At 45.1% G+C, this 9,375-nt stretch overlaps 1 long non-coding RNA gene across 6 annotated transcripts; it reads right to left on the reverse strand.

Moving 5' to 3' along the window:
- Positions 1–986: 986 nt before the first annotated feature.
- On the reverse strand, positions 987–4,148 carry LOC125514626 (uncharacterized). Of its 6 annotated transcripts, none has more exons than XR_015607309.1 (4): positions 2,996–4,055; positions 2,683–2,752; positions 1,949–2,045; positions 987–1,793 (listed from the first exon to the last, which is right to left on the reverse strand). It is a non-coding gene; the product is annotated as an uncharacterized LOC125514626 (long non-coding RNA). The 6 variants fall into 6 exon arrangements; XR_007286541.2 differs by having other exon boundaries at positions 2,683–2,780; XR_007286539.2 differs by having other exon boundaries at positions 1,955–2,045; positions 2,683–4,053.
- Between the last annotated feature and the right edge of the window lie 5,227 nt (positions 4,149–9,375).

Genomic DNA, 9,375 nt, shown 5'->3' on the forward strand with positions numbered 1-9,375 from the left:
TACATAGATGCGTTGGCCTCACGACTAAGTCCTCACACTAGGACATCTGCCGTGACAATTCCACGACAGTTGGCGCCCACCGTGGGGTTCACGCACGGTGGTGTTGAGTTTTTGAAGGGATCTCATCTAGGGTTTCGAGAAGTTCGCAAGTTTCCGAATGAAGAAGAGCCGGTTTGGAAGGAGCTGGATCAGTTTCAAATCATCAGTCCAGTTTATAGTCTGTGAGATTTAAAATTCTAGGAAATTAGGGTTGCAATCGGTTTGCTACTGCAAGTCGCCAAGAAGTCAACAACCAGCAATGTTTCCTATGCCGCCGCCGAGTTGCCACAGGTGTGTGTTTTTTTGGATCGAAGGAAAACTACGTGTGAAGAAAATTGCATCTACAGCAGCGGATCTGTTTCAATTTCTGAGGGGTTTGGTGATCCAAACTTTACACAAGACTAGTCGAATGCCCGTGCCTTGCCACGGAACAACAAAGATAAAAACAGATAGCATCATTAATGGAGGGATGAAGCACAAGTGAATTTTGATTTTTATCATAATAATGTGGTTTATGTAACAAAATTGAGATATACAAAAGATAGTCAGCTACTTAGCCAACTTTCATAATTAAATACCATCACTGTCAGTATAACTCTTAATTGTAAAAAGATCTATTTGCTCGATAATGGATAGGTAGCAACATTGAAACCGACTTTTTTTTGTATTATTAGCATCTTCTATTTTTTTTATTACCTTCCTCGCATATAAATAAGACCAAATCCATTATTTGAAGATTGATTTCAAAATAAAACTACTAATCCTTAACTTTTTAGCGAATCCTTCATCGGTGGTTGTGAATGACTGGTTTTTCCAATCCCTTTAACCTTGGTTCTGTAGGAGCAAGTGAGAAAGGCTGAAAAATAGAACCATCTGATTTGACTGAGAAAGGAAATCCAATGAGTAATACTGCAAGCATGTGTGTTTTCAGACATGTATGCAAGATCGATAGAAGTAGGGCATGAATAAATGAACTTCGGTAGTAGCAATACAACTGCAAGGATACATAATCTTGATAATTTCCATAAAACAACCTATCTTTAAATGGGTTCTTTCGTTTCTCTTCCACTATTTCTTTACCGTTATACCTCCTTGGCATCCGATATAGGTTTTACTTGGTGTCAATGCGTGAGGTGTCGTCGCGTGCCCCAGCATGATCTTTTGCATATTTTTCCGAAATGCCAGTCGCCCAAATTTGACTGGAGGCAGTGATGCATGTGTAGCTGGTAACCTCAGCGCAACATCTTGCCTATGCCTGCATTCCCCGCACTCCACCTCACCCTTGCTGCTGCGACCCTGAAATTCAGTAGTACAGCCTACAGTACAAAATTCTTTGAGAACAAAGAGAAGTAGAAGAGCCCTGCACACATCAAAATTGATGTGGCAGTCTTTATTGAAGTATGCAGTGGTTTGCAATCACCAAGGTGGACACAACAAAACTGCTCAACGGTTAACACTAACCCAAACAAAAATTCTAGCTTTGCCTAAGTATATCACCCTGCAAAATTGTGGTCCGTCACTTGAACCTCCCAGTCATATAAATAATCTATTCCGTGAAACTGAAATCCAACAGGGAAGTGAGTACTTGGTCAGATTCTTTGTAAAGAAATAGTTTGTAGTTTTTACCTCATAACCAAAAGGCAGAAATGTTGTGCAAATGTAACTGCTGTGACCCTTTACATTCCAGCATTCTTTTTGTTGCTACACCTGATGGTGCATGTTCAAAGATTAAGCAGACTGGGTACTACATTACCCTGGAAAAAAAATACAAGGCAATAACATCAGGCAAAAAAGAAGTTCACACACTGATGTAAAGGACATAACAGTTACAAGCGCTCTAAAACAGCAATTATAATACTATAAACATGCTCATGGCAGAAATGAAAACATCAGAAGATGGCTGGCCAACCTTCACCTCTGGATCATCACCCATGACAACATGATACATAAGGGAGAACACTTTCTGGTGGTTCTGTGTCTTAAGTGCAAAATGACGATCATGGGGTCTGAAAGACACCACAAAGATAATTCGATTTATATATGATTCTAACTTAGTAAAGAACAAAGAGGAGTGAAGAAAAATGCAGTGCACAAAATTAAGGCCAAATGACACATTTAATACAGCAGCAAGTGGGAAAATAAATGATGTTCCGACAACCCCCCTTCCAATAGAGACATTCATTCGATATGTTCAATGCGGTGATTACTTATGGTTATACCAACTAAAGATAGATTTCAGTGCTACCAACATTTTTATGGAACACGGCCAAAATTAACTCCCTCAAATTCCATTGGAACTTCTATTCCTATCAACCCCGAACCCCCAGAATACACTGTTTTTATAGTGAATAGTTAATTAGTTATACTACATAATAAAATGGCCTGCATGCCGCCAACGCAAGGTCGAACATTGTCTTCCAGAACAAATATTAGTACATGGCGTGGTGAAAATTAAGACCAGTAGTTGTGCCTTTAGCATGTCTTTCTCCTTCATCTTGAGATTATGCTTTCCTCTAGGAAAGCACTTGATGGTCTAGGTTATCAAGCTCATTACTTATTGTTGTGTTGACAACATAAACTGTATTAGAAATCCAACTTAATATAATAAGTAGAAATGACATGGATGTTGAAATAAGAGCTTACCTTAAGTCTCGGCTAAGTTGTCACTTGCCCTGGAGTTTCTCTTCCATCGCATCTTGCAGTGTTTTCAGTTCTTCATCAGTAACAATATGAGATTAGAACTGCACCAGACACTGAATAAGTTTGCAATTATGTAATATCAGGGAATGTTTCTTGATTTTTCCCACTAACAAGATTAGAAAGAAGACAGCCTTAAAGATCACTACCAAACATACACTGATTTAAGGAGTATGGATATGGAGATATTTTACTAAGGCTGTAGCACATCACTCCACACAGATAAAATAAAATAAAAGAAGCGAGGAGATGAGCTCACCATCTGGGCCATGTGGTGCGTGTTCCTTACCCCACTTTTTTTTTTGAGAGAACCTTACCCCACTTATTCGGTTTGCCTCTGCCATCCAAACCAAGCAGTACGCATCTGCTCTCATCACGAGGATCCATTGTCTTGTTCCCTGCAACCATCGCTAGCTGGTTCACCTTTGTAGCTTCGTTCTGGTATGCAGCAACACATCAAACACCAAGGAAATAATAAATATCCTAAACTGACCAACATCATATAAATAAATTAGTTTAATTCTACGACGCTAACACGAAGTCAACCAAACAGACGATAAGGACACAGGCATCTCCGATTGTTTTCAAAATTAGAAAAGAAGGGCAAGGTGATACCAGATTTGGCGTTGGAAATCTTCTTAACCAATACTCAGAGCTGTCATGTTCGGTGGCAGGGTGCACTACTTCGCCTGCTTCCATGAGTGGGGAATTCTAGCGAGCACCCTACACACACTGCCGAGACCTGAGAGCGTGCCTCTCCCTCGTCTCCTCGACCTCCCCCACTGTGTAGCTGGCTTACCTTTCCTTCTCCTCCTCCCTGGTCTCCGTCGCCGCCTTCAGAGTTGTAGCGCACGTATCTCTCCTCCTAGACCTCCGTCGCCGCATCCACCGCCGTGGTCAGATCACCACGGTCGCATTGGTCCGTTGTCAGACCTCTCCATCCAAGTATGGTGTCGGTCCCGACCATGGCCGCTGGCGGGCATGGTGAAAGCTCCATGGGCGGGGCGATGCCAAATTGATGGGAGTAAAGGGAAGCGCCCGTCTGGTCGCCGGAGAGGGGGCCGTCCGCTGGATAGGGCCGATGGAGAGGGCCTCGTCCAGTGGACATGGGGAAGGAGGCGCTGAGATCTGAGGACGGAGACAGACAGGTCGGGGAAGGAGATGGAGAACGTGCGCCATGCGGGTTCTTTCTGTTTTTTTTTTTCGCTGCCCCCGAACGTGGGTTGTTGCCTGCGATTTTTTTTATGCGTGATCGTAAGAGGGGAGGTCGAACTATCACGACGTTCGATCCTGCTTTAATAGTAGAGACTAGCAAAAAAATCCGTGCGTTGTAACGGAAGGAAAAAGATACCAAACGCCCTAACCCAATAAATTAAATTAGTGACATTGCAATAACAATGTCCATGTGCGTGACATAATGTAATATACCTTTCTTCAAAATTATAGTTTTGCAGGACAATATAAATGGCTTTAAAATTCCAACTGTGTCCTGCCCACACACTTGTGTTTTGCAAGATAGACAAACAACCAAATTATGAACGGATAATATACAACACCTAGTTTGATGATGCACTTGTTCTTGAAGTAACCTACAACAAAAACAATCGTTCATTTCCATCTTCAGTTAGAGATAGGGGTTTGCTCTACTGCGGGTACTACTACGGTACAAGAATTAAGAATCTTTATGGTTCTTTCTTGTCTAAAAACGAATAAGAAAAATTATATCTTCATCAATGATGTTGGCAAAATTTTGTGAAGTCCTTCTAGCTGGTAAAGCATCCAAACTAATGGAGTTATTTACCTGCCACTATGAAAGAGGAAGAAAATTTAGGAGCGTGAATAATCATCCTGCATAGTCTATGATTATAATCAAATAATCATCGTTCCCACGATGCAAGTTGGTGCCAGAACAATATTTATTATATTATGTACCTTGGTTAACGGGATCAGCAACCCTCTCTGAGCAAGTTCAGTCAAAGCCAAGTAGCCTCTATGCCTAGAACCATCACCTTAGTATTCAGAATGCACCGGTTAATTACTTTTAAGTAATTCAATGACACTAACTAAGAAAAGCTGCAATTTTGAAAGATAGAAAAGAAGCTACGAAACTCTTCAAATAAACAAAGGATGCTTTGAAGTGTATATGTTATGTACCTAGACAACATACACAATAATTCCGCTTCCACCTGTTTAAGATTATACTCAAAACAACTTAGCACATGTGGACATGAGTCACACAAAGATATGTCAAGCTTGAATTTTCAAGATATGTTGCGGCTTGGCCCCACATAACAGAGTATCAGAGAATAAATTATACCTCTGACAAAGCAATTTGGGGTAATAAACAATATTTAGTACTGCAGAAGTACGCACTTAGCATGCCCATAAAACAATTGGTACTCTTACCCCTGCATAATTTGTGTAGGATGACAATAAAAATTCACCAAGAATAAGACTAATTAATTAAGCAAAGAAGTAGCGATCAACTCAATTTCTGCCCTCTTACCCCTGCATAATTTGTGTAGGATGACAATAAAAATACACCAAGAATAAGACTAATTAATTAAGTAAAGAAGTAGCGATCAACTCAATTTTTGCCCTCTTACCCCTGCATAATTTTTGCCCTCTTACCCCTGCATAATTTGTGTAGGATGACAATAAGAATAGACATTTTATGTTTGATGATTGTTCCACTGACTTGGCGCCATCATCCCGAGTCCATTTCTCACACTCAAGCACACCTTCAACTGAAAGGTCGAAACCAGCATCTTAAAGTTCAGATAAGTGGCAAGCAAATTCAATTTGCATGTAGAACCTGGAAATACATGGCAAAATTTAGACTCTGTAATCAAAGCTCACCCTTGTTGTCGTCGGGCCATGACGCCCAGCGCCCACTACATGCGCACAGGTGTTGAGCTTGATGAATCGCCCCTGATCCTGGGGTTGAAGTGCAGTATCCTGGGACGCTCCTTCCCCTTCACAGCCTTGGTGCCCAGCAGCTCCACCATGAACTATGACGCCGATGCCGCCCCATCCTTTTTCCTTGGCCGGGCCACCACCGTGACCCGCGAGCCCACGACCATCCCGCACGGCAGTTTGATGGCCACGGTGGCAGGGCAGGACGCGGGGGCTGGCAGGGAGGGGGAAGGAGATGAGAAGGAGGTGGAAGGGGAGGGAGAGAGGAGGCGGGGAAGGAGGGGACCCGCGGCGGCGAAGGCGGCAACGTCGATGGAAGTGGAGTTGGGGCTGCGGTGGAAGCGGATGGAGGAAAGGGGAGGCGGGAGCGGCGCGGAGGGTAGGGGTCGAGAAGGTGCGCGTGTGGGGCCAGAGCGGCACGGCAGTCGAGGACAAGGAGGAGCACGCCTCGAGCTTGCGGCGGTGGGCGACATGGGACGGTGGTGGCGGCGCGCGGCGGTGGGCGACAGGGAACGGTGGTGGCGGCGCGCGGCGGATGGGCAGGGGTGCGGTATTATATATGACTCCTCTTCTGTACTCCTGGGAGTATGTACTCCCACCCTCAATATACCTCATATACGCATTAATTATACCTCTTTATCATTCTCAATATACTTTATTAAATATTTTAAGATACCCCAATATGAGTTTTGTCGAAAAAATATTATCTGCGACGTATTTTTTGTAACATACCTTTTCACGTACAAACACATCAGTATATACGTAAACATTTAAAAATATGTAGACTCACATAAATTTTTTCATAAAACTCATTTTGAGGTATCTAATAATTCCTAGTGAAGTATATTAAAAATAATAAAGAAGTATAAAAGATTCATCTATGTGATATATTAGGAGCGTGAGTACGTACTTCAAAAAATACACAACCATTTATATATATATATATATATATATATATTTATATATAGAGGGAGAGAAGAGAAGAGAGATTACCCATCCACGGTTTCCACAGGTTTGACCAGGTCTAGGTGGGGATTGATGCCACCCACATGGGATCAAGATAACGTTGTTTGCTATCCACGCGAAGATGATGGTTTGGGAGTATATCAGCAAAAAAAGAGGAAGTCGTCAGGTCAACCATGACCTGCGAATTAACCTGTGGTTAAGTTGGTTAGGTGAACAATGGTATCTCCAATTCATCAGGGTTCAAATCTTGGTGCTTGCATTATTTTTGAATTTATTTCAGGATTTCTGGCGATACGCTTTTAATGGGAGAAGACGTTTTTATCGACGACGAGGCGCCTACGGTAATTTTGTAAATCTTAAGCGCTTGTGTCTGTACTGATGTAAAAAAACCACGACCCGGAAGAGGATAGGGTCGTGGACACGGACACCGTCGCGGCTCCGGGCCGGCTCTCGCCTCGCACCTCTACCTCCGGCCGGTCGTTGCTCTAGGCTGGCTCCTGCGTCGCCGTGCCTCGAGCGGCTGCCTCCGCCGGTGTGGCTCTTCGATCTTGGCGCCTCGCCTGGCCGGTGCCCCCTCGCGCTAAGCCGCCCGTTCCCGAATCACCGTCGAGCTCATCTCCGCTTTGCTGCGGCGAGCCGCCCCGGCCGAGGGCAGCCTGTGAACCGCCGTCCGGGCCCCGCTTCGGATGCCGCCTCTGCCTCCACTGTTCGACGCCACGGCGTTCGCCTCGCCCTCACCGGAGAGCCGCCGCACTGCCGGGCTGCCAAGTCGCTGTCGCCGTCGTGCCTTCAAGCCGCCGTCCGCTACCTCCACAGCCTCACCACACCAGCTTGCTTCTGACGAGCCGATGTGCCGGGTCGCTCCTGCCGCAACCGGGTTATTCTGCCTCTGTGGTCGCTCCGCCCTCGAGCCGTCGCTGCTTCATTGAGGTGCTATGGCCTCGCCTCCACTGTTCTGCCGGGCGGCCTACCTTAGCCGCTGTCGTCCGAAGCCGCGCCGTCTGCGCGCCTCTGCCGCGCCTCGCTACTACCTTTGCCGCGTCGCTGCAGCCCCGCTAAGTCGCTGTTGCAGTCTCATTTGGTCTGGGACGCACAGTTAAAAGAAAAGAAAAAAGAATCGCGGCTGCATGTGATTGCGCAGTCCGCCGAGTCTCCACAAGTGCTCTGATGAAATATCCAGGTGATGTCGTCGTTCCGTGTGTACTGGTACTCCCGTCAAGCAAGGCAGTCCAAGATCAATATAATATTGGCTGAGGCCAGATACACAACAAGCTTCAAGGACAGCCAGATTAACCCAAGCATAATGATGTGTCACTAATTCGTGAGGGAGCAACATGCTGGTTATATATTACAAGCCGGGATGCAACGTCTTGTGCAGTTAATTATGGCCACAAAGCCCGTTTCTTTACTTGGGAGCTAGGCGTCCCACTCACTGCTGCCATCGTTCGGTGTACAAGGTTATAAAATGCCAGATCAATGAAACATCTGCCAGCCACACAAGGGAATCTAGAAGTACGACAGGGGTCAAGCTGGATACACGTACATACAAGAGGGAGTACTAGTCCACGGAAGAATCAGTCAGCAAATAACCTGTGCCCAAGCCGCCATTTCCGCTGCTGTGGCTGTAAGACGGCCACACCTCTCCTACTACGGTCAACAGCTGTGCCCCGCGACCGCACTACAACAACCCGCCGGAGCACCCTCGTCGGAACGGACTCACCTCCAAATCGCTGTGCCTTGAGCCGGTCCTTTGCTGCAGCTGGCTCGCGCCGTCGCCTCTGAGCCGCTGTGTCACGCTTGACCCACACGGCAAGCCTGACTAAGTGCCCAGCAAGGACTGCAAATCAGCACCTTCCAAATATCAAGACAAAAGTATGGAGGAGAGAACACGCAGTACATGCATCGGTTGATGCTGGCAGTCTGCATGTACATCATCTACCGTCAAAATGAATCAGGTGCTATTTACCCTATTTATTTTTAAATACATATTAATTCATCCAAACAAAACTACTTTGCCCTGTGGTATTTTATATGCAGGAGAATTATTCATTATAAATTGGCATTATACCGCGAAGATGGAGGTGCGCCTACATCATTCAGCACAGGAGGCCGTCCTTACTCAACGAACTCCCGCACCGGCTTACAACGCCATGGCCGTTTCTCACAATCACACCGGTTGACAACGCCACGGATGACTCGCCCGTCTGCTATCGCGGCCGGTTCACGCGTCCACACCGGCTTACAACCCCGCTGCCGACTCTCCCCATCCGCACCGGCTTACAACGCCGCGGCCGACTCGGCCGTAATTAATTTCAGCATCACCGTGGTGATCATCAACTCCGCGGTGGATAATTTCTGGCTTAACATTTCAAGTGAAATCCATCCAGTATATTTTTTTTATTATACTAGCACATATGCCCGTGCGTTGCAACGGGAGAGACATTTCTTTGCAAAAAGCAACGGGAGAGATAATTGACATGTCCACAAAAAAAGATCTCCGCATGAATCTTTCATAAAAACATGAACATTTTTTGAATTTGTGTTTTTTAAGGAAACATATTTTGAACATTCAGAACAATTTTAGAAATGGGTTTCTTTGAACTCATAAATTATTTAGAATTTGCGAATATTTCACTAAAACAAGAATATTTTTCATATTTGCACACATTTTTTAAAGGGATTTTTGTATTCGTGCCCCTAGTTGGGTCACACTCGACGGATTTGCCCCTATTTTTTCAACAATTGCGGTTTTGCCCA

The sequence above is a fragment of the Triticum urartu genome, chromosome 6A (genome assembly GCF_056163025.1).
Source record: "Triticum urartu cultivar PI428250 chromosome 6A, HENAU_Tu73, whole genome shotgun sequence".
Lineage (NCBI taxonomy): Eukaryota > Viridiplantae > Streptophyta > Magnoliopsida > Poales > Poaceae > Triticum > Triticum urartu.